The sequence below is a fragment of the Desmodus rotundus genome, chromosome 1 (genome assembly GCF_022682495.2).
Source record: "Desmodus rotundus isolate HL8 chromosome 1, HLdesRot8A.1, whole genome shotgun sequence".
Classification (NCBI taxonomy): Eukaryota; Metazoa; Chordata; class Mammalia; order Chiroptera; family Phyllostomidae; genus Desmodus; species Desmodus rotundus.
Window position 1 is genome coordinate 109,434,379 of NC_071387.1, and position 24,234 is coordinate 109,458,612.

Consider the following 24,234-nt stretch of genomic DNA (forward strand, 5'->3'; position numbering starts at 1 on the left):
ACTCCAGCCACATCAGCCTTCTGTTTCATCCCATCTTTAGTTCTTTGCACACACTGTTCCACCCACCTGGAACACTGTTTCCTTCTTCCATCTCCCTAACTCCCGGCCCTTCTTCATGTCTCTGCATTAATACTACTTCCTCTCTTATATGTTCTCACAACTCCCAACATTTTCCCTTCCTAGAATGTAGCTCAGTGGAAATTACATAGTCATGTATATAATCTTTTTTTTTTCCCCAGGCGTCTTTCCCACTAACTTGTAAAACCCTTATCAACAGAAACCACATCTGTTTTGTTTCCTGCTGGAGACTCAGTGCCCAGCACATGATAGATGTTTAATCAATAATTGCTGAATGGATTTGATGGATATGGGGGAAGGAGAAAAAGGCAAAGAGAGACAGGTGTGGAAGTAAAGGCAGTTAAGCACATATATATATACAGTAAGGAGAAGGGCTTCAAACAAAGCATGCAGTGTTTTCATTGAAATTATAGATTTATTATAAATTTCAGTTTTCACCCCCTCTCATGGCTACTAAAAATATAAGAGTTTTCTCATATGTGATCTCCTTGGGTTCCTACATGCCATTGAAATGGATGACCAAGCATTGTTCTCCTCTATCACTTTATTGATAAGGTGACTGAGATTCAGCAAGTTACTATGGCCTGTTTAAGGTCATTCAGCTGAAAAAAGGCAGCACCCACACTTGAACCCAGAGAGTGTGGTGCATCTATGGTTACAGCGCAAACTGACTCCCCTAACCTGGCCTGGCCTCTATCCTCTCCCCAGAAGAAAATGTTCTGTAACCATTTTTCATCATTTCTTCACTTGCTCCTTTGGGAATGAGACTTTTGCCGGTGAAGGAGCAGTTAAAATTAGGAGGAGCTGCTTGATTTGCAAGTGCTGTAAATAAAGATGAGACTGTTCTGGTCCCAAAGGCCATTTAACTTTAATTGCAGCCAGAACAGATCAGCGAGTGAGAGGTGACTCAGACTGATGCTTCCGCAGGGGGTGGGGGAGGGTATGACAAAGTATAATAAAGTTTATTTTTTCCTTCTTCTCTGCAAATATTGCCTTTAAAAACTGGTTTCCCCTAATGACACAAAATAATAGTGTTTTGAAGTGCAAAGAGGCTTTCACACCAAGGCACACTCAAAGTGGTCCTCAAAGAACAATGGAGACTATTACAAGATTTGCCCAAACAGTGCAGGTGAGTCAGCCTGCACTGAATCACCTGCAGCCACTATGTGTCTGAGTATTCGGGAGATGGAAGCACACATATCATTCATATAACACATTTTTCTTGAGTACCTACCCTGTTCCAGACAATGTCTAAACACTAGGGACGAACCTGGGGCAAAGTAAAATCTCTGCCTTCATGGAATCCACTGTCTTTATGCAGGACCACTCCATGCATCTGTGCACTAAAAATCTCTAACGGTGCCATTCTCCTCACAGTCATGTGAAAGGGTCTCCTAGACGTGCAGGGCCCCGCTGGCTCAACTGGACACAGCGGCCCTAAGTCACTACCACTGCTGTCATTCTGGGCCAACCCACCATCTTCCCAGTGGAAATAGTTGCTGTACCTTCCTAACTGGTCTCCCTCATTCTACCTTGCCCCCTGATAGTCTTTTCTCAACATGGCAGATCCATCCTGTTAAAAACATAAGTCAGATTCTGCCACACCTCTGCTCAGGCCTTCCAGTTGCTCCCCATCTCTCTGGAAGAAAAAGCCAACCTCTCATCACCTCTGACTTCATCTTCCGCACCCCTCCCTATCACTTTCTCTCCTCTAGCTGCCCCATTTCTTTGTTATTCCATGACTACGCCAGGCATTTTCCTGCATTAGTGGGCTTTTTCTGGGTTCCCTCTGCTTGACACTCTGCCAGAGCATTACCTTGATCCTCACAGTCACCCTGGAAGGTGGGGATGGTTATCACGCCTATCTTACAGATGAGTAAACCACAGTTCATTCCTCATCCCCAGATACACACCAGTTTGGTGTCAGTGTGGGACTCAAACTCCAATCTGACTTCAAAGGCTCTAACCCTTTGCTCCTCTAAGTGAGGTTCCTGTGCCAGCAGCATCCACATTACCTGGGAATCCATGAGAAATGCAGACTCCCCAGCCCACCGTGACCCACTGAATCAGAATCTGCATTGTAACAGGCCCGTCAGGGAACCCAAATGCATCACAGTTTAGGAAGCACTAGTCTCTCTAGACTTAACATTTGAATCACCAGGAGAGCTTTAAAGTACCTGGATGCCCAGGCTACACCCCAGACCCATGAAATCAGGTGCTCTCCCATAGAATCTAGACATTAGTAATTTTCAAATCTCCCCAGGTAATTCTAATGCAAAAAAAAAATTTGCAAAAAGGGTTTTTTTTTCCTTTATCAAAAGAATCACATCAGTCCCACGCTTATGATATCAGAATCACCAGGGAACTAAGAAGCTGCATATTTAGCAAAAGCCCTAGGTCATTTTTAAGATTCCCAAGTGTGAGAAGCATTGCCATAAACACTAAGACAAATTATAGCTCAGTATCCATGGGTTGTCTTTAGGAAGCTGAATTTCTAAAATATATTTTCTTGTAAAATATAACAGGCATAAAAAATGCAAAAAGGCACAGTTCCGTAAATACTTATAAAGTGAATATCCTTGTAATAAACACCCAGGTGAATGAATAGAGTATGAACAATATTCCAAAAACCACCACTGGTCCCTCTCCTGTCACAATGCCTCTCGCTCCACTTGGAAGTAACCAGTATCTGAACTGTCATGGTGATCATTTATTTGCTTGTCTTTATAGATTTTCTTCCTTTATATGCTTACCTAAACAGGATATTCACTTTTGCTTGATTTTTATTTTATATGAATGGGATGATACTATGGGCTCTCCCTTGCGTATTGTTTCTTTACTCAACTTTATGTAAGTAAGAATCATCCATGTTGTGGTTCATTCATTTTCATTTCTGTGCAATATTTGAATGTATAAATACAAGACATTGTAAAAACATCATATTATGCTCACGGATATTTAATTTTGTTCATAGTTTGGCGTATTACAAACAATGTTGTCCTGCCTTTTCCTGGCACACAAATGCATGCACCTCTCCCCAGGATAAATGTGTAGGACTCCAAATGCTGTTTCCTTCTTCCATCTCCCTAACTCCCAGCCCTGGGTTCAAATGCTGGGTTATTGAAAATGTATGTTATGAACTTTAGTGGGTCATGCCAACTACTTCCACCAAAAAGCGTTTTAAAGTTCCTGTAGCCCCAAGTGCCTGTCCATTGATGGTGAACCTTCCTGCCCATCTCTTCACAACAATGAACAAATGACAAAAAAAGCAATTAGGTGGAAGCTTTCTTTGTCTTGAAGTCAAAACCCTGTTCTTCCCCTGCCCTTTGAGAAAAGGATTAATGCTGAGCAGCAGAAACTATGGGAGTAGTTTAATGATGAACTTTCTCTGGGTTAAGCCTGAATTGCAGTCATTTCCTCCAGGCTTCCACTTACAACTCCATGAATGGAGAACATTTATCAGGAACACAGGCATGTGGAATGACAAGACACTTGTGCCATAATGATTTTCCTTCCTGTTGATCACAAAGATGATCAATCATGGCAGAAGTACTCAAGCGGGACCTGTTGCAGCATGTTTGCCAAAAAAGAGAGCACATCATACAAGCTGCTAACAGATCTGGCCAGTGACAAGTGCCTCATTTGTGTGATCTGGTTACCTGTTCATGGCCTGCTCTCAAACACTGAAAAGTGAAACCATATCTTCCTCCTTATTTCATTCATTTATTCATTCATTCAACCTGTAGCGATTGAGAGTCTACCAACTACTAGAGATCAACACTAAACAAACAGACATGGTCCTGGTTTCAAAGACCTTACTTCATTCTATTAAAATTAATAAAGTCACAATGTATCACCTGACTGGTATTTATTGAGCACCTATATTGTGCTGGGTGCTCCAGATTTAGAGGTCAGCAAGACAGAGTCCCTATCTTCAAGAGCTTACCATCTTGTTTAGCTGACTTCTATGCATAACACATTAGGAGCTTTGATAGATATAAGTATAAAGTACCTATGAGAGCTCAAACAAAAATCATTAAGTCTATCCATTAGGATGTAAATAATAGGACTTCTGGCCAAGATGGAGGCATAGGGAGACACACTGTACCTCCTCCCATAACCAAAAGAAGGACAACAACAAATTTAAAAACAAAAAACAACCAGAACTGATAGAAAATCAAACTGTACAGAAGTCCAACAACCAAGGAGTTACAGAAGAAACATTTATCCAGACCAGTAGGTGGGGCATAGACGGGCAGCCTGGGCAGAGAGGACTCGTGGCAAGGTAGCGGCTGGTAGACTGGGCGATGTGGTGGCTTGTGGACTGGGTGGTCCCACATTCACGTGCTGATAAACCCAGGGGGACAACTGGGGAGCTAGACAGACCCAGGGTTCCAGTGCAGGGGAAATAAAACCTTAAAGCCTCTGACTGAAAACACCTGTGGGGGTTGAGGCAGCAGCAGGAGAAATTCCCAGCCTCACAGAAGAGTTCTTGGAGTGACCCACAGAGTCCTAGAACATACAAAACCCACCCACCAGGGAATCAGCACCAGAAGGGCCCAATTTGATTGTGGGTAGTGAGGGAAGTGACTGAAAGCTGGCAGAGAGTAGAGCAAGTGCCATTGTTCCCTCTTGGACCCCTTCCCAGCATACAGCACCACAACACAGCGAGGTGGGTTGCCCTGCCCTGGTGAACACCTAAGGCTCCACCCTTTACTACGTAACAGGCGTGCAGAGACAAAAAAAAAAAAAAGGCCCAAATGAAAGAACAGATCAAAGCTCCAGAAAAAATACAACTAAGCAATGAACAGATAGTCAACCTATCAGATGCACAGTTCAAAATGCTGGTTATCAGGATGCTCCAGGAACTCACTGGCTACTTCAACAGCATAAAAAAAGACCGAGGCAGCAATGAAGGTTGCATTATGTGAAATAAAGAAAAATCTACAGGGAACCAACAGTGATGGGAAGGAAACCAGGACTCAAATCAACAGTTTGGAGCACAAGGAAGGAAGAAACATTCAACCAGAACAGAACGAAGAAACAGAAATTCAAAAAAATAAGGAGAGGCTTAGGAACCTCTGGTACATCTCCAAATGTACCAACATCTGAATCATAGGGGTGTCAGAATGAGAAGAGGAAGAGCAAGAAATGGAAAACTTATTTGAACAAATAATGAAGGAGAACTCCCCCAATCTGACAAAGGAAATAGACTTTCAGGAAGTCCAGGAAGCTCAGAGAGTCCCAAAGAGCTGGACCCAAGGAGGAACACACCAAGGCACATCATAATTACATTACCCACGATGAAAGATAAGGAGAGAATCTTAAAAGCAGCAAGAGAAAAGGAGACAGTTACCTACAAAGGGGTTCCCATAAGACTGTCAGCTGATTTCTCCAAAGAGACCTTACAGGCAAGAAGGGGCTGGCAAGAAGTATTCCAAGTCATGAAAGGCAAGGACCTACACCCAAGATTGCTCTATCCAGCAAAGCTATCATTTAGAATGGAAGGGAAGATAAAGTGCTTCTCAGATAAGGTCAAGTTAAAGGAGTTCATCATCACCAAGCCCTTATTATATGAAATGTTAAAGGGACTTACCTAAGAAAAAGAAGATCAAAAATATGATCAGTAAAATGACAACATACTCACAGCTACTAACAACTGAACCTAAAAGCAAACAAACAAACTAAGCAAACAACTAGAACAGGAACAGGAACAGAACCACAGAAATGGAGATCACATGGAGGGTTATCAGTGGGGGAGTGGAAGGAGGGGAGAGGGGGAAAACATACAGAGATTAAGTAGCATAAATGGTAGGTAGAAAATAGACGAGGGAAGGTTAAGAATAGTATAGGAAATGTAGAAGCCAAAGAACTTATATGTATAACTCATGGACATGAACTAAAGGGAGGGAATGCGGGTGGGAGGGGGTATGCAGGGCAGAGGGGAATAAAGGTGGGAAAATGGGACAGCTATAATAGCATAATCAATAAAATATATTAAAAAATGTTTAAAAATTTAAAAATGGGGAAAAAATGTACCCTCTCAAAAAAAAAAAGACGTAAATAATAGTGCAAGAAAAATAATTACTGGCATCATAATCACAAGTAATATTATCAAATAATACCTATTTTGTGCTTAACATATTTTTGTCAATAGACCAAACTGTATACTCCCTGCAGAAAACCTACGAGAGAAATGATTTTATTGGTCCCATTTAATAGTTGAGGACACAAAAGCTCAAAGTGGTTAATATAGCCTGGCCAGAGCCACACACACTGTCAATGGTAGAACTAGAATTGGGTATAAGGGCCATAAGAGAGACAGAGGTAAAGCTTTGCACATGTACAGTATCCATCACCACATTGGAAAAGACAGAAAAAACCCAAAGTCCAAAGATGGTAAACTGGTAAATAGTCCTACTTCTACACAATTATACTTTAGTAAAATGGTCTGCAGATATTAAAATGAATGATGTAGATCTGCCTATTGACCCAGAAAGATCTTTATGATATATTCATTTTAAAAGTATGTAATACAATGATATTGTAACATAGCAATATTATTTCATAAGTATATGCCTAGAAAAAGAAGAATATGGAAAGCATCTTAAGGGCAAGAATGTTTTTTTGTTTTGTACACCCGTGTCCCCAGCACCTAAAACAGTGCCTGGCACATATCAGATGGCTAAAAAGTATTTGTCAAAGAAATAAATAAATTCTTAGTGAGTAAATTAGTAAAAGGATGGGTGATGGATGGACGGATGGATGGATGGATGGATGGATGGATAAATGGATAAATGAACATGCCAAAATGCAAGCAAGCATAATCTTAGTGGCAAGTTTAGGGTGAACTCTTTTTTCTATGTTTATCTTCACATTTTTTTCACCAATTAACATAGATTAGTTGTATAATTAGGGAGGAGAAGGACGTCCAGTCATCTTCAGGATTATATCCTGAAAAGAATAGGAGTCAGGAGGCTGAGGTCAAGTACTGATTCTATTAGTAAATTAAGCATATGACTTGCTTCATTAACTTAGATAGATATCAGTATCAGATCTCAATATTAAGTGTTCAAAACTCATAGAGTCAGAGAAAAATTGATTGATGCCAGATAGGAGGGGAGCTGGTGGAAAAGGTGAAGGGATTAAGCAGTACAAATGGCCATTTACAGAAACAGCCATGGGGATCTAAAGTACAGCAGAGGAAATACAGTCAATGATACTGTAATAACTACGTGTGGTGTCAGACGGGTACCAGTCTTATTGGAGGCATCACTTTATCAGTTACATAAATGTCTAATCACCACATTGTACACCTGAAACAAATAGAATATTGTATGCCATCTGTAATTGAAAAACTAAAAAAAAATTTTAAATATGTAAGTGCTCAATTAACACTTTAGAAATGCCTTACTTAGGTCTATCAGTTGTAAAACAGGGTTTAAAACATCTGTCAAATCTCTCCTATGAAGCAGAGTTTTCTAAATTTCAGTCACAGAAAAAACTACCTTCATAAAACAAACAGAAAAACCAAATAACATCATCTTCATTATTTTTTGCCATATCTGGATTCCTCCTATAAAATTATTTTTTGCAGACAACTAACCTTTTGGACTTATGTAATTTTTTAACTATTAAATCTCTGCTACAAGTGCTACTAGTATCACTTGCCATAAATTCTACTAACAATGAAAATTTTAAAATAATGAACACAAAACAATCTTGAATTCTTTCTATATACTGCTGCCTGCTAAACACTAAGAACCTGTGTCCTGTTCTCCCTTTACTAAAAAGGAAGCTTAGCAAGTGTTGAAGTGGCATAAGATCAGACTAACATCAAACTGAGACTCTTCATTTAATATAATTAGGTTTAAAGACAATTGGAATAGAAATAAATTCTCACTATGTGATTCAGTATTTTATAATGTTGTATCTTAAAACACAACAAGCACTACCATATTGCACATCTTGGAAAGCACTGCCTTAAAGTAACTGGATAAGACGAGAGTATGAAGATAATAATAGCAGCTACCATATATTGCAGTAATTAATATAGCAGTTAAACATGTATAGTGTCCAATCTTCACAAATGCTGCAAAAGGTGATTATTATCCCCATAGATGAGAAAACCAGAGTAGAAATTAAATAATTGTTTCAAGATTATAAAGCTACTGGGTGGTGGAGTCTGAATCTACACCAGGATCTCTGTGGCTTCAGAGAACATTAGCATGTCTGAGAAAGAGCAGCTGAGATTTCTCACCTACTGTTGTTGTTGATGTAAAACAGAATTGCCTTGGAAAAGGTGGATTGTTTCCTAAAGCTACATGTCCACATATCCTCTGACCATTTGTACACCATGCTCAGAAGAAATGGGTACATATGTCTGCACAAAGGCTTGCACACGAATATTCATAGTAGCTAAATTCATAACAGACAAAAACTGCCAAGAATTTAAATGTCCATTAAAAGTAGATAAATAAACAATTAAAATACCATTCAGTGATTAAAAAAAAGAACCAACTATTGACACAGGCAACAGAACAGATGAATTTCAAAAACATTATGTTAAGTAAAAAAATAAGTCTTATATAAAAGAGTATGTATTGTAGCATTCTATTTTTATAAAGTTCAAGAATAGTCTAAACTACTTCTGGTCAAGATGGAGGTGTAGGTAAACATGGCTCGCCTCCCTGCACAACCACAGCAAAAGTTACAACTAGACTACAAAACAAATATCATCCAGAAGTGTCAGAAAACTGTGCTGCATGGAAGTCCACAACAAAGGAATCAAAGAAGCCACATTCAACCAGATGGGGAGGAGGCATGGAGACATGGAGAGGTGCTGAGAGGCACAGAGATGCAGAATAGGTGGTCCCACATCCATGTATGGTGGTTAAAAATCAGGAGGGATACCTTAGGAGCGAGGGACCACAGCCCTACACCAGACCACCCAGCCCAGGGTTCCAGCCCCAGAAAAATAAGTCCCCATAACTTCTGGCTGTAAAACCTAGTGGGGATTGGGCAATAGAAGAAACTGGGGGATTCTTTGTAGTCTCCTCTTAAAGAACCTGCAGTGGACTTAGGACTTATGCAGACTCATTCCCTCTGGGTTTCAGCACCAAGGCAACAGCTGTAAGGGAACCAGAGACATACAGGGAGAAACTGAAGTGACTTGCATCAGAGTGCTGGGACACAGCCTCCTCCCAGAAAAAACTGCAGAGGCCAAGCAGCAGCACTGTCCCCTCTCTGAGCCCTCCCCCACATAGAACCACAGAGTAGTGACTCAGGTTGCCCTGTCCTGGTGATTACCTAAAGCTCTGTCCCATCCAACTTACCAGTGCACTTTTTAAAAATAGGCCATGCTACCAAGACAAGGAGTCAAAGCAGCTCTACCTAATACACAGGAAAAAAATACAGCGAGGCTGCCAAATTGAGGGGATAAAGAAATATGGCTGAAATGAAAGAACAGAACAAAGCTCCAGAAAAAGAACTAAACAAAAGGGAGATAAGCAATTTATCAGATGCAGACTTCAAAACAACGGTTATTAGGATGCTCAAGGAACCCATGGTGTATTTCAACAGCATAAAAAAGACCCAGGCAAAAATGAAGGTTACACTAAGTGAAATAAAGAACAATTTACAGAGAACCAATAGTGGAGTGGATGAAGCCAAGAATCAGATCAATGATTTAGAACATAAGGAAGGAAAAAACATTGAATCAGAACAGCAGGAAGAAAAATGAATCCAAAAAAGTGAGGATAGGCTAAGGAGCCTCTGGGACATCTTCAAAAGTACCAACATTCAAAAATCATAGGGGTGCCTGAAGGAGAAGAGAAAGAGCAAGAAATTGAAGATGTATTTGAAAAAATAATGAAAGAAAACTTCCCTAATTTGGTGAAGGAAATGGACAGAGAAGTCCAGAAAGCACAGAGAGTATCAAACAAGATGGACCCAAAGAGGACCACTCTAAGACACATCATAATTAAAATGCCAAAGGTTAAAGATAAAGGGAGAATCTTAAAAGCAGCGAGAGAAAAGCAGAGTTACCTACAATGGAATCCTCATAAGACTATCTGCCGCGGTCCAGCCGCAGCAGGGTCCAGGGGTTCCTGAAAGGTGGGTAAGGCGTCAGCGATGGGAGACAGACGACATCACACCTCATAGGACAGTGAAGCTCTGTTCCGTTTATTGCAAGTACAAGTGGATTTTTATATTTTCCTTTTTGGCATAGATTAACATTTGCAAGTGTATAGCATGATCAGTTAAGCAGAAAAATCAATACAAAGGTAACTAGGAAAAGTATGAAAGTTTCTATGGATTTAATTATATTAAACAAGGACTGTTTTGACTAAAGTTTCCATAGATTCAGTTATAGTGAACAAAGATTATTTTAACTAGGAGAGTCATAATTCAGACGATTAGACATTTTCAGAAATTGTTCATAGGGCAAAAGCATACGGTAGATTGAGCAGAGGCAATAAGGCCTTTGTGATATCTAACTTAGCTATCTATCTTTTCTGTCTAAAATGTTTCTCTGTGTACTATAAACTTTAACTTCATAGTAACTGTTTCTATATGCTTAATAGCTAACCAGCTTTTCTTATTTCTATGGATGTCTAATTGATATATATTCTTATTTAAGGTAAAGGAGGGGCTGTTACTCTAACGACTTTTAGACATTCAGAGACTTGTTGACTATTGGTCTGATTATATCCTGTTTGTGTCAGCTGCTGGTCAATTCTAAGAGTGGTGATCATTTCTAGGAGATTCCAGATGATTAAGGCAGTAAAAATACAGATTCCAAGAAAGAGAAAGAACAAAATCACACACAGATCCCAAGTAATGCAACATCCTCCAGGTCAGGATATGCTTCCTTGAAGACATATCCCCCATGTCTGGACCTTGTCAAACAACATGGTTGACCATACTGGAACTGGACGTGGCAACTGTCAGCTGATTTCTCTAAAGAATTTTGCAGGCCAGAAGGAACTGGTAAGAAATATTCAAAGTGATGAAAAGCATGGACCTACAACCAAGATTTCTCTGTGCAGCAAAGCTATCATTTAGAATTGAAGGGCAGATAAAGTGCTTCCCAGCTGAGTTAAAGCTAAAGGAGTTCATCATCACCAAGCCATTATTATATGAAATGTTAAAGGGACTTATTTAGAAGAAGAAGATCAAAACTATGAACATTAAAATGGCAATAAATTCACAACTAGAAACAAGCGAACCTAAAAAATAAGCTAAGCAAACAGTCAGAACAGGAACAGAATCACAGGTATGGAGATCATTTGGAGGGTTACCAGTTGGAAGGGGGAAGGGTGAGAATGGGAAAAAGATGTGGGGATTAAGAAGTATAAACTGGTAGGTACAAAATAGATAGGAGATGTTAAGGGCAGCATAGGAAGTAGAGAAGTCTAAGAACTTACATGCATGACCCATAGACATGAACTGAGGGGCGGTGGGATTGCTGGAGGGAATGGGAGGTACCAGGTGGAGGGTGGCAAAGGGGAGAAAATGGGACAACTGTGTAGTATAAATAGTATAATTACTAAAATATATTTAAAAAAGAATAGTCTAAACTAATCTGTAGTAACTGAAGCCAGAAAAGAGGAGGGGAATTGACATAAAGAGCACAAAGGAAGCTTCTGTGATGATCCCTTATTTGATACAATATACCCAATCTTGATCTGAAGATATAGATTATATCTATATGATGCTTGTACAGGTATATATCTATGTAAAAACTAACCAAGTTATACTTTTAAGATTTGTGCATTTTATCTTATGTAAATTATACTTCAGTAAAGTACTGGGTGAAAAGTCTGCAGCTCTATACAAAAGCAAACATGCTTTCGGTTAGAATGCAAAGCAAGTTGATATGCTTTCTTAGAATTCCACTGCATACTAGAGCTGGAGTGCCCAGCTGTACTTGGGATTTCATTTCTGTGTACCCTAGTCTTGGGCCTGTTTCTTAATTACACCTCACCTTCCAATACATTTTAATACACTTGAGTTCAAGGATTCTGTCTCATTCATCTTTCTGCTCTCAGTTGTGTCTTCCACTTGGGCCTTACACACAGTAGTTCTCAATAAGTATTTGCTGGATTGAATTCTCATGATTTCAAATGCTATTTAAATAGGTATGGCAGGATAGTCTAATAAAGAGTTAAAATCAAATTTAAAATAACAAATGCAACTGTATTCTCATTCATTTTCAAAGTCTCCCTCCCACCCCTCTGTCTCCCATTCAGGCATTATGAATTACAATTGTAGGAAAAAGGGGAGGAGTCTTTAAAAGAAGGAAAAATCAAGTGTGAACAGCTCCTAAAGAAGGTATTTCTTAAAGTTCCGTTTGTAATTATTGTGCCATGGGAGATCGAAATAGAAGAGCAAAAGTCAAGTTTTATTATTAATTACAAGCCCTATGACAATAAAAGAAAAAGGAAAAGTAGCAATGCTCTACTGGCCACTGTCAGTATACCTTTAGCTTCAGATGCTACCAAACTTTGTCCCTAAACAAGAAAAAAAAGCAAGTCAATGAAATATTGGACATTGAGCTTGTAATTAGTGATCTTAAGGGTGATTAAGTCTGTTATGAAATAACCTCCAGTTCTTCAGTAATGACCTTGGACATGAGCAAGTGTGAAAAAGAGGTTCCGATGAGAAGAGCTTGGGAGAGATGCCTTTGACTGAACCACAGTCTTTGTGTTTCTCTTATTTGTTCAGATAATCCACTGAGATCCCGATTGTTTCTTGATGTTTTGGTTCTCCCTTTTTAGGAAGACTCCTGAAAGTGGTATAACAGTAGAAGTCAAAGCCATGGTCCAATCTAGTCCTCATCCATCTCAAAGATACTCTGAATACTCTGATAATTTCAGTACCCTGACCTGAGACCAAAGGTGAGGATTGAGATGCAGATGGAAAGTAGGTGCCACTGCATCCTTCTTTGCTTATGTTGCCCTTAACCATTAACATCCAACACAGATGTTTATTTTCCTTTTTAAAGAGCCTGGTGTCCAAGTAAAATTAATAATGGCTACCATTTATTGAGTATAGACCATGTGCCAAGTACTGTATAAAGCAATTTACATTATCCTATCTAACCTTTGTGAAATAGATATTGTCCTCATTTTATAGATAGGAAAATTGGGGCTCAGGTGAGTTTATTTACCAAGTTTACATGGCCAATAAGTGATAAAGCTAAGATGTGAACCCAACTGGCCTGACTTCAAAGCCCAAGTCAGTTAGAAAAGATGGAAATAAACTGTTTTTCCCCATCCTACCCCATGGGTTACAATAGGAGCCAACGGAGATTTCTATTATACAGCAATAGACGGAAAGCCTAGTAGAGACCAACCCATGAGTTTTATCACCACTAAAAATAAAAGATATTCTTAATTCCTGAGGTCAACTAGTATTATAAATATTATTGTTGAAGAACACAACTAAAGGGAACTTACGGACTTATCTCATGGACTTATGCCAATTTCAACAGTTAAACTTCTCACAACCCACTGGACATCCAAAAAAAGACAATGCTTATCACATCTTTGTGGTTTACCATTCAATTTTCAGAGTATTTATGGCAAGTCACTATAACATATTCTCCTGGAATTACATGAAGAACAGGAATTGTTCAGATTTCCTGGTTTGTATTCTGAGCACTGTCCTCTATGAAGACAGGGAAAAAAATCACAGAGTGAACCCATATCAACTCCCCTTACCTGGAAATAAATTAAAATCTCTGTGCTAGAATGGTTCTCTCTCTTCTTCCTGGGGAATGTGACAGTATCTGCAGCACTCATTTCTTTACACATCTTGCAAGTGTTTCACAAGGATAATCGCTGGAGCACCTCAGGTTACAACAATGCTGTTTTTCTCTTCTTCCAAGCACTTGTTGCCACCAGAGCTAGCGTGATTCTGCTCTTCTCATGGCTGCAACCTGATGTCTCCATCTTGCGATTGACTACAAACTATTCTGTGGGAAAGCTCCTGTCTCAAAGGTGATGTAAAAACACATGTCAAATGTGTTCATTGCATACAAGGTCAGAATTTGTATTTGTTCTAGTAGATTGTTCAGTGAAAGAGTCAACAAACACAGGGCAAAGAAGCCATCTGCTATGAACTGAATGTGTGTGTTCACCCCAAATTCATATGTTGAAGCCCAATCCCCAATGTGATGGTATTAGGAGGTGAGGCCTGTGGGAGGCGATGAGGTTTAGGTGAGGTCATGAGGGTGGAGCCCTTATGATGGGATCTGTGGCCTTATAAGGGGATGAGGAGCCCAGAGCTTTTTCCACCTTGTGAGAACACAGTGAGAATGATTTCTATGACTTAGAAAGTGGGCTCTCACCAGACATGGCATCTGTGGGCACCTTGCTCTTGGATTTCCAGCCTCTAAATTAACATTTCTATTTAATTCAGACCCTTGTTGACTTTTGTCTGGCTCTGTCTCCTGTCTCCTTCTCTCCAAACTACCTTCTCTCCTTTTATCCTCATACACATCTTAGGACATGCTCATTACTTCCTCTGATTGCTACCATAAGATTTGGGGGTTTATAAATTAATAGAGGTCCCAAGGGATTCTTACATAAGGTAACATATTTCAGTTCACTTTACCAGCAAATTTTAAAACAATACCTCTCAGCAGAATTTTAGCCAAACAATGAAATGGCACCTTGTTTCCTCTTTGCTATAATTTTATGAGAGTATTTTATTCCAGAAATCCTGTGTGTCCCTGTTGTGAGGAAGAGTTTGCCAGAATGCCTAGCTATAATGTCTTTTATTTTGTGTGTTCTAACAGGACCTCGGCCCCACTATTTGTTCCAAGACAAGACACCCAGTGAATATCTATTAATTTGCATTTATGGGGAAGCAGACCTTTAGTGGGCCCTGGGCAGTGGTAAAACAATCCAATGAGGACTGAACATTTTGAAGACTACTCCTGTGTACCTTCAACACAGCAAGAGAAAGCATACTCAGTTTCTTTATAAGCCAAGTTTACTGCCTAGCTCTGAAGCTTTTCACCCTTATATCTAAAGCAGATTACAGAGGTTTAATTCTTCAGAAAGATTAATAATATATCAGGAACATAAAGGCAACAGGAGCATAAATTTAATGGCAAACATATAATCAATGTTTCATAATGTTTTCAGAATAGGAGGATATGTAAGTTTTGCTCTCTATAATTTCTTTTCCAGACCTCATAAATAAACAATGACTCTTTTTCCCCATGTTCAACTGATTTATAGGCAGATCTTTAAGTAAAGTGCTCCCATTCATTATTAATGTGCTGCACAATGCACTGTAATAATTGAATATAACTTGAGTATAATCATTTAACATATTAATAAAGCATCAATATAATTTAAAGCACAACCTTTTCATTTTACACAAATAATCTCTGGGTTAGAAACAGGAAGAAGTAAGCATGATATGTCCAAACTATGGAGACCCCAGAAATCCCTGTTAGTCACAAAGGAGCCAGCAAAAAGTGATGATGTCACTGCAAGCAAATTTTCAAAGCCTGAGAACAACCATACCCCCCTTTCTCCCTAGAGACAGCAGGAATCATGTTCATTTTCCCATTGCAAGATCTAGCATCATCAATATAGCCATGGTATGAAACCTTCCTGGGGAAGGACAGAAGAAGTCATTATTTCAAGCCTGACACACTGACCTATTGTGCAATCTTAGGGGAAATTAGGAGCTCTTCTCTGAGAACAGAATTAACCCTTGTCACTTAATATTTCATGCCATCCTGGCAGCTCCCTAGCAAGAACAAATGGCTACAGCTAAAATGAGGCTTATTTTTCCCAAGTAGGATTTAATGATGAGGATGGCAGAGCACTATGTATTATGAAACACATTATACCTGTGGTTGTTAGTACAGTATCATGGCATTTGTAATGACTAGGAAAAATCAATGCCCATACTTTCTGGGTTTGGAAACACTGGAAAAACAGCTATTGTCCCAGCTGACAATGGAACATAATTAAATGGGAAAAAAGAACTTTTTAAAAAAATTTTACTAGAGGTCAGGGTCTAGAAGAGGAAGAAAGTGAATTACTTTAAGGATAATGTGCTGTTCTATTTAAGATAGGGTGGCTAGTTGCTTTGGTTTTTAATTTCTATAGCCTTACTTCCTTTGCTCTTCTCTACCAAAGAACATCTGTTTTAGGAGTTGGGCTTTGGCAGTCCTTCCTCCTCATTTTTCAGATGATGAACTCACTCTGCTTTGTGATTTATGAACCTCAGAGTTCCCATGGTGAGCCTGTCTGGCTGCAGAACTCAGCACTTCTGTTTCAGTTGGCAAAACTTCTTCAAGGCATGCAAGCCTCTGGATAAAGCACATTGGAGTGAGCTCAAATTGGATAGAAAACGGGGCAGAGAGTATGATGCTCACTGAGAGATATAAATTGTGCCATAAAGGCTAGCTGACCACCAAAGATTGGTTCTTCCCTTACAGAGTGCAGAGTTACTGCTGGAAAGTATCTGCTCATCCAAAGATTTCATATTCCAGCATCCCTTGCATCTGGGTGGGGTCATGTGACTTGTTCTCACCAATTGAATGTGAGTAGAAGTGGCAGGCACTTCCTCCAATACAAAGCAGTTAAAAAGTAGGTGTGCCTTCTCCACCCTCTTTTTTCCCATCAGCCAACAGAACAGAGAGGACACTCAGGCCCAAGAAGAGGGCAGAGCTACAAGAGAGAGGAGATTTCATGGAACATTGTCCATTTACAAATGTCTTTTCATAACCAAAAAATATATTTCTAATAGGTAAAGCCACTGAGATTTCAGGGAATTTTTGTTATAGCAGTTAATAGTCCTCAATTTGCACAAAAATCAAAGCACTTTGGTAGAAAGGAGGTAAAAACTAGAAGGCATGATAATGATCTTGCTTAGGCCATGGTAATTCAGGACAAACCTCTATACTTTTTTCACTTTCAAATCACCATCTTCTTTGCCCTTCTGTTCTTAGGATGCTGTTTCATCATTTCTAACATATTCTTTACACAGCTAACCATGTCCCTGTCACTTCGTCTTCTGCCATCTTCATTAGTGCCTTCAAAATCCCAGCTGAACTACATGATTCTTCACCTATATTGTTAGCCTAATTATCCCCTAGATTTCAGCTCAACATCACTTCTTCAGAGAACCCTTTCTTGACCACCCAGATAAAGTCAATCCCATCATTATAAGCTTTTGTAACACTGGGTTTTCCTAGCAAGCACTTACCACAAAAATAATTTTATTTTTACTTGTATGATTATTTAATTAACTTTCATCTCCCCATCTAGACTTTAAATGAGGTCAGTAGCATGTCTAGGTTTTGCTCACCTTTTTTATTACCAATGCCTAACATATATTTGGCACTCAATAAATACTAATAAATGAATAAATCATACTAAAATGATAAAAAGCTTACTATATTCCAAGCACTTTACATTTCCTCATTTAATCCCTCCCCTAAACCCTGAAAGGTAGGTATTACTATCTTCATTTTAGATGCAAAGAAACTGAGATTCTGAGAACTTAAATGCAATATCCAAGGAAAAACTGTTTATAAGGAGTGCAACTGAAATTCAACCCATGATCTGTATGAGTGAAGACCTCTTCGTGTGAACTTCTGGTCAAGATGGTAGCATAGGTAAACACTGTACTCACCACCTCCCACAACCGTATCAAAATTACAAATAAACTATAGGACAACCATCACTCAGAACCACCAAAAATCGAACTGAATGGAAGTCCTACTACTACAGAATTAAAGAAGAAACTACATCCAGACTGGTAAGAGAGGTGGAGACATGGAACAGGCTGGTCCTACACCCACATGTGGCGAATAAAAATCAGGAGGGATAGCTTGGCTCTAGAGGACCCCCCTCAGGAGCTTGGGATTCCAGCCCCACACAAGTACCCCTTGCCCAAAGTTCTAGTGCCAGAAAAAGAAGTCCCTTTAACTTCTGGCTGTAAAAAAGAGTGGGGATTAAGGCTGAGGAAAACAGAAACTTCTGGACCCCAGGCAGTTCTTCCTAAAGAGCCCACACATGAACTTACTCAAATTCATTCCTTCTGAGCTTCAGTGCTGAGGCAGCAGTTTAAAAGGCACCAGGGACATATGGGGAGGAACTAAAGTGTCTGGCATCAGGGTGAGAGCTGAAGGGGCAGCTTTCTTCCAGACAGAAGTGCTGTCAGAGGTCACTGTTTCTTTGTGGTTGCCATATATGAAACTCCATCAACCTGGTTCATACTGTTTGCACCACCCAGTGATTCCCTGAGGCTCTAACCCCCCAACTTTAGGGCCCACCCAAGATGTTAACAGTGGCTTTTCCATACGACTGGCTTTTCTTGACTCATGCTTCAGATTATCCTAAATTCTCTCAAACAAGCAGCACCTGACCTCAACAAGCTCCATGTCTCTCCTCTCTCTAAGATGCCCCAGGCCTGGCACAAGCAGCAGCTGGCCTGGGTTCACAGCTTGGCCTCACTTATGCACCTCTAAGCTCAGTGCGAGTAGCTTCCATCTGCAGATCACTTTGTAGCTTATGCCAGGTGGCTCCATGCAGGACACAGGTGGTGGCTGACCTTGGCCTGCACCTCCCAGGAGGTGCCAGAGCTAGTACATTCAGTGGACAGCTTCAGGCCACATCAAGCACTACCACCTAGCCACCTCCACAAGCTACACATCAAGGGGCAGAATCAGCAGGCACCAGAGCCCCATTGAAGGAAGTTCTGCTCTTTAGGGTGGACCCCTGCAAAACCGACCCTCTAAGGATGTTGGAGGTCAGTGTTGTCTACAGTCACAGCCAGTCCATGCAGCAAATTGGCCTGGATAAATCCCTCCCATTGATGTACCAACAGCAATCAAGGCTCAACTATGAGAGGAGACTGTATAGCCCACATGGAGGGGCACTTTGAGTACCCAGCTTGGGCAATAGGGGAGGCTGTGCCACTGGACCCTATAGGACACCTACTACATTAGGCCACTCTACCAAGACAGGGAGTCATAGCAGCTCTACCTAATACATAGAAACAAACACAGGGAGGCTGCCAAAATGGGGAGACAAAGAAACATGGCCCAAATGAAAGAACAGAATAAAACTCCAAAAAAGAACTAAATAAAATGGAGAAAATCAATCTACTAGATGCAGAGTTCAAAATAGTTTATAAGGATGCTCAAGGAAATTAGTGAGGACCTCAACAGCATAAAATAGAAACAGACAGAAATAAAGGATACACTAATTGAAATAAAAGACAATTTACAGTCCAGTGGATGAATTCGAGAATCAAATCAGTGATTTGGAATATAAGAAAGCAAAAAAAAACACCCAATAAGAAGAGCAAAAAGAAAAGAATCCCCCCAAAATGAGGATAGTGTAAGCAGCCTCTGGGACAACTTCAAGCATACCAATATTCACATCATGGGGGTACCAGTAAAAGAGAGCAAGTAATTGAAAACGTATTCGAAAAAATAATGACAGAAAACTTTCCTACCTTGGTGAAGAAAATAGACATACAAGTCCAGGAAGTGCAGAGAGACCCAAACAAGATGGACCCAAAGAGGTCCACACCAAGACATATCATAATTAAAACACCAAAGTTTAAACAAAGAAAGAATCTTAGAAGCAGCAAGAGAAAAGCAATTAGTTACCTACAAGCAAGCTCCCATAAGACTGTCAGCTGATTTCTGAAAAGAAACTTTGCAGGCCAGAAGGGATTGGCCAGAAATATTCAAAGTAGTAAAAAGAATGAACCTACAACCAAGATTACTCTACCCAGTAAAGCTATCATTTAGAATCAGAAGATAAAAAGAATGTCCCAGACAAGAAAAAGCTAATGGAGTTCATCACCACCAAACCAGTATGGGTTTGAAATGTTAGAGGGTCTTCTTTAGGAAGAAGATAAAAAATGTGAGCAATAAAATGGCAATAAATACATATCCATCAAGAATTGAACCTGAAAAAAAACAAAATAAATGAACAAGCAGAACAGAAACAGAGAATATTTTGATGGTTGCCAGATGGGAGGAGCTTTAGAGAGATGGGCAAAATAGGTGAAGGGATTAAGAAATTCAAATTGGTTGCCATAGAATAGTCATGAGGATGTAAAGTACAATATAGGGAATATAGTCAGTAATAATCCAACAACTGTGTATGGTGTCAGATGGGTGCAAGATTTATTGGGATGATCAATTATTGTTATGTCATTTCTAACCATTGGGGATATACCTGAAATCATACAGGTATATCCTATACATATGTCAACTGCAATTAAAAATTTTAAATGATTAAAATTTTCAAAAATGACAGCAACCAGCACACACATACACACACATAAAAATCTCTCCTTGTGCATCACTTTCTGTAGAAATATTTTAAAATCTAATCTCAATATTGTTTGATTTTTCCTAGGTATTGTTACACTCAATAAAACTCCTTATTGTGTGTATTTGTTTTTCTAGGGGTATAATTTGTATTCAATGAAATGCAAATTTCTTAAGATTTTAATCAGTTTTAACAGATGCATACACCCATGTAACCCATGCCTCCAGCAAGATTCAGAGTATTTACTATCACTGGCTTTCTTGTGTGCCTTCACTTTCCATCCTATCCCCGCCTTTAGAAGTAATTTTTCACATTTAGCTCTTTGTTCCTGTTTTAGAACTTCATACAAATAGATTCATTCATATTTTTGTATTGTTTCACAGATTAGTCATTCATTCCTTCTTATTGATGAGTAGTATTCCATGAGATAAACATACATTTTATTTTATTTATGCATTTACCTGTTAATGGACATTTGTGTTGTTTCCAGTTTGAATTTATTATTAACAAAGCTTCTAGGAACATTCTTGTACATACCCTTTTGGTGACATGTGTTTTCATTTTTCTCAGGTAAAACCTAGAACTGGAACAGCCAGATCACGGGCTAGGTATCTACTTAACTTTGTAAGAAACTGCCAAACATTTGTTAAAGTGGATGCACCTTATCACACCCATATCAGCAATGTAAGAGAATTCCAGTTGCCGCACATTCTCACCAATATTTGGGGATCTTGATCATTCTAGAGGGTATTACGTTATCTCACTATGGTTTTGATTTGCATTTACCTAATGACTAATCATGCTCAGAATTTTTTCGTATGCTTGTTATCCATTTGTATATCTTCCTTTTTGTAGTATCTGTTGAGTCTTCTGCTCAATTTTGTTGTTTTTTTTTTACAGTAAACTGAGAGGCAGGGAAGGAGGGAAGGAAGGAGGCAGAGAGGGAGGGAGGGAGAGAAGGAAAGGAGGAAAGTTGGTCCTTTCATCAAGCAACTCCACAAGAATCTCTACCAGCTTCCAACCAAACTGAGATCTAGGCCAGATTCAAACTTCCAAGTTCAATATTATTTCCTGGTCCCATGAAGGAGCTCTTTTTATGCTCAACTGAAATAGAAACCTCCCTATCTGAACCTAAGTCTATCTGAATGCCAGAAACAGTGGAGTGATATATAAGGGCATGCCAGATGGATAAGGAAAACACCCCTGCCTTCCAGGCAAGAGCATCCCATTTAACAAAGAAGCACAAGCTGGAGGGAAGTGTTATTACACCACCAAAGCAAAGGTAATTCCAAAATAGGCAGAGATTTCAGCACCTCCAGACAAAATTCCTTAATGGTCAGTGGTGCATCTCAGAACGAGGACTTCCAACATGATGTTAGGTAAAACATTAGCCATCTCCATGTGGAAACTCTACATCTAATGACACCTTAATTTTCTCAACCACCATGCTCAGCCTGTGCTGATATGACACCACAATCCGGATAGAAAAGGAATCCTTAACTGTCAGATGTTTTTAATTCTACCAGTAAGCTCAAAAGTGCAACCTTTCCTAAAAGGTTGTGTGTGCTCAGCCATTTGAGGGCTCAATTATCACGTTTGCCTTTACAATTAGGAAAAGACTCCCACTAATTGGGTAATTGTGTACCTAAGTGCCCAATTTGTGTGGGCAAATTGAAGGCATAATGTATGCAAATCCACCTGCATATAAAATTGTTGTCCCATTAAAGTTAACTGTCACTGCATGTCAATCACAGGGACAGCCAATCATATCCACCTCTGTCTGAGTGAATCCTTTTAGCCAAAGTGATTCTCTATGTTTGAGTCTCACTAATGATATATAATAATATTGTACAGTTTATATGACACTTAGTATTAAATAAGAATCCTGTCATCTTCCTGGAAAAAAATGAGAGACTCCTGAGCTATGGATTATTACGAATTGTTAATGCTGTCTTCCTCTGAGGGCACAGATCAGCTGTTATCACTGAAGAAGGGGGTATCAGTCCCCTAGAAGGGGGTGCATGACACCTAATATATTTGAAGGTTCTGTTTATGGTTCTCAATAGCTACCATATGTCAGACACTGTGCTAAGTGTTTGAGATCGTTATTTCATTTAATCCTAGAACAGCCTTATGAAGTAAATACTGTTATTAGCCTCATTGTACAGAAGAAAAAAAAAACAGGCACAGAGATATTAAGAGACTTTCTCAAAGTTACAGAGCTACCAAATGGAAAAGCCAGGATTTGAACCTACCTCTTTCTCTTCCACCTCCTACCTCCAACCTACCCTCAAGTTCTGTGGGTCCCATCTGCTTAATTTCTTTCAAATCAAGTTATTCTCTCCACCTGCACTGCCACTGGTCTGGCTCTGGCCATCCTCATATACCAGCGGTTTTCAAGCTGACCTCCCCTCTACCACACTTCAGCCAGGGTGATCTTTCTATAATGTAAATCTGACCATGTGACTCCTCTCGCTAAAATGCTATTGCCTTCCCCTTTACACAGCAAACAAATCTCATCATGAAACTTTTCAGAGAACCTCGGAGAAGTCACTGGGATTTTCTTCTTCAATCAGGGCCCTCATCTCCTGCACGCCAATGGAACTGCTCTTGCTAACACCCCCAGTGACTCCACACACCAATGCCAGATGCACTGTCAGTTCTCATGGCACTCCAAGTTTCAGGATCATTTTACACAGCTGATGGTCTTTTTGTTGGCTTCTTCCCCACTTTGATTCCTGGAAACCACAACTGCTTTTCCTTTTTCTCACTGTCTGCTCCTTCTTACTATCCCAGGATGCAGTCCTGAATCTCTTCTTTTCTCTATTTACAGTTATTCCCTCAATGAGCCCATTTGACATGAAGGCTTTAAATCCCATCTCTACAATAAGATCTTTCAAAGGTGATCCTCCAGACCTAACTTAAATCTTGAACTTCATGCTCAAATTCCCAATTACCTATCTCAGTCTCTACTTGGGTGTCTAATAGACATCTCAAATTTAACATGGCCGAACACTACTGATCTCATCACTTACCCCCATACCTGTTCCTCCTGCAGTTGCCCCTCTCTGCACATGGCAAGTCCATCATTCCAGTTGCTCAAGAGTCATCTTTCCTCATCTTTCCCTCAAGTCTCACATAAAATACATCAGTTATTACTGTCTGTTCTACCTTCAAAATATATATCCCCAACCTGACTGCTCTTCACTACTTCCACTGTAAGCACTGTGATCCAAGCCACCATCACTTCTCACCTGCTCTACTGACATAACCTGTCTCCCTGCTGTCACCCTTACTCCCCAATGTCTATTCTCACCCCAATGGTTTTCCTGCACACTTAGAAGAAGAATGCTAAGTCTTCTCCAACTTCAGTTCTTTCTTTCCAGGCTCTCCCTATGCATGTAAAATCATAATTATACTTTAGCCAACCTCCTAGCCACACATATTTTATACCCTGCTTAGTTCTCCTATTCTAATTACATCCTACAATGCATCTAATTTCCCTCTTGGTCAATAATAATCATTAAATAATAATAACCACAGTTAATCCTTTACTGAATGCTTAGTGTGTGTAAAGTATTTCTCTCACTTGGTCAGTTGCATTCTATTACTTAAAAAAATTCAGTCATGTCTGGAATTGCTTCACTGGGCTCAGCATGATGCTCAGGTTTATTTTCCTTTGGCAATAAGTGATTTCTTCAGTAAGTACTGGGCTCACAGTGACAAAAAGCTACCACAGCCATAGCTCTATTGATTTTGTCTCACTTGGCTCTCATATCTCCCAGACTCCTGAGGACTTACAGGCCACCATCACATGACCTTCAAC

The 24,234-nt window shown here is 39.7% G+C and overlaps 1 long non-coding RNA gene across 2 annotated transcripts in view; it reads right to left on the reverse strand.

The window, feature by feature from the left end:
• Positions 1-24,234, reverse strand: part of LOC123480869 (uncharacterized) — a 437,215-nt gene that overhangs the window by 332,816 nt on the left and 80,165 nt on the right. The window lies entirely within an intron of this gene.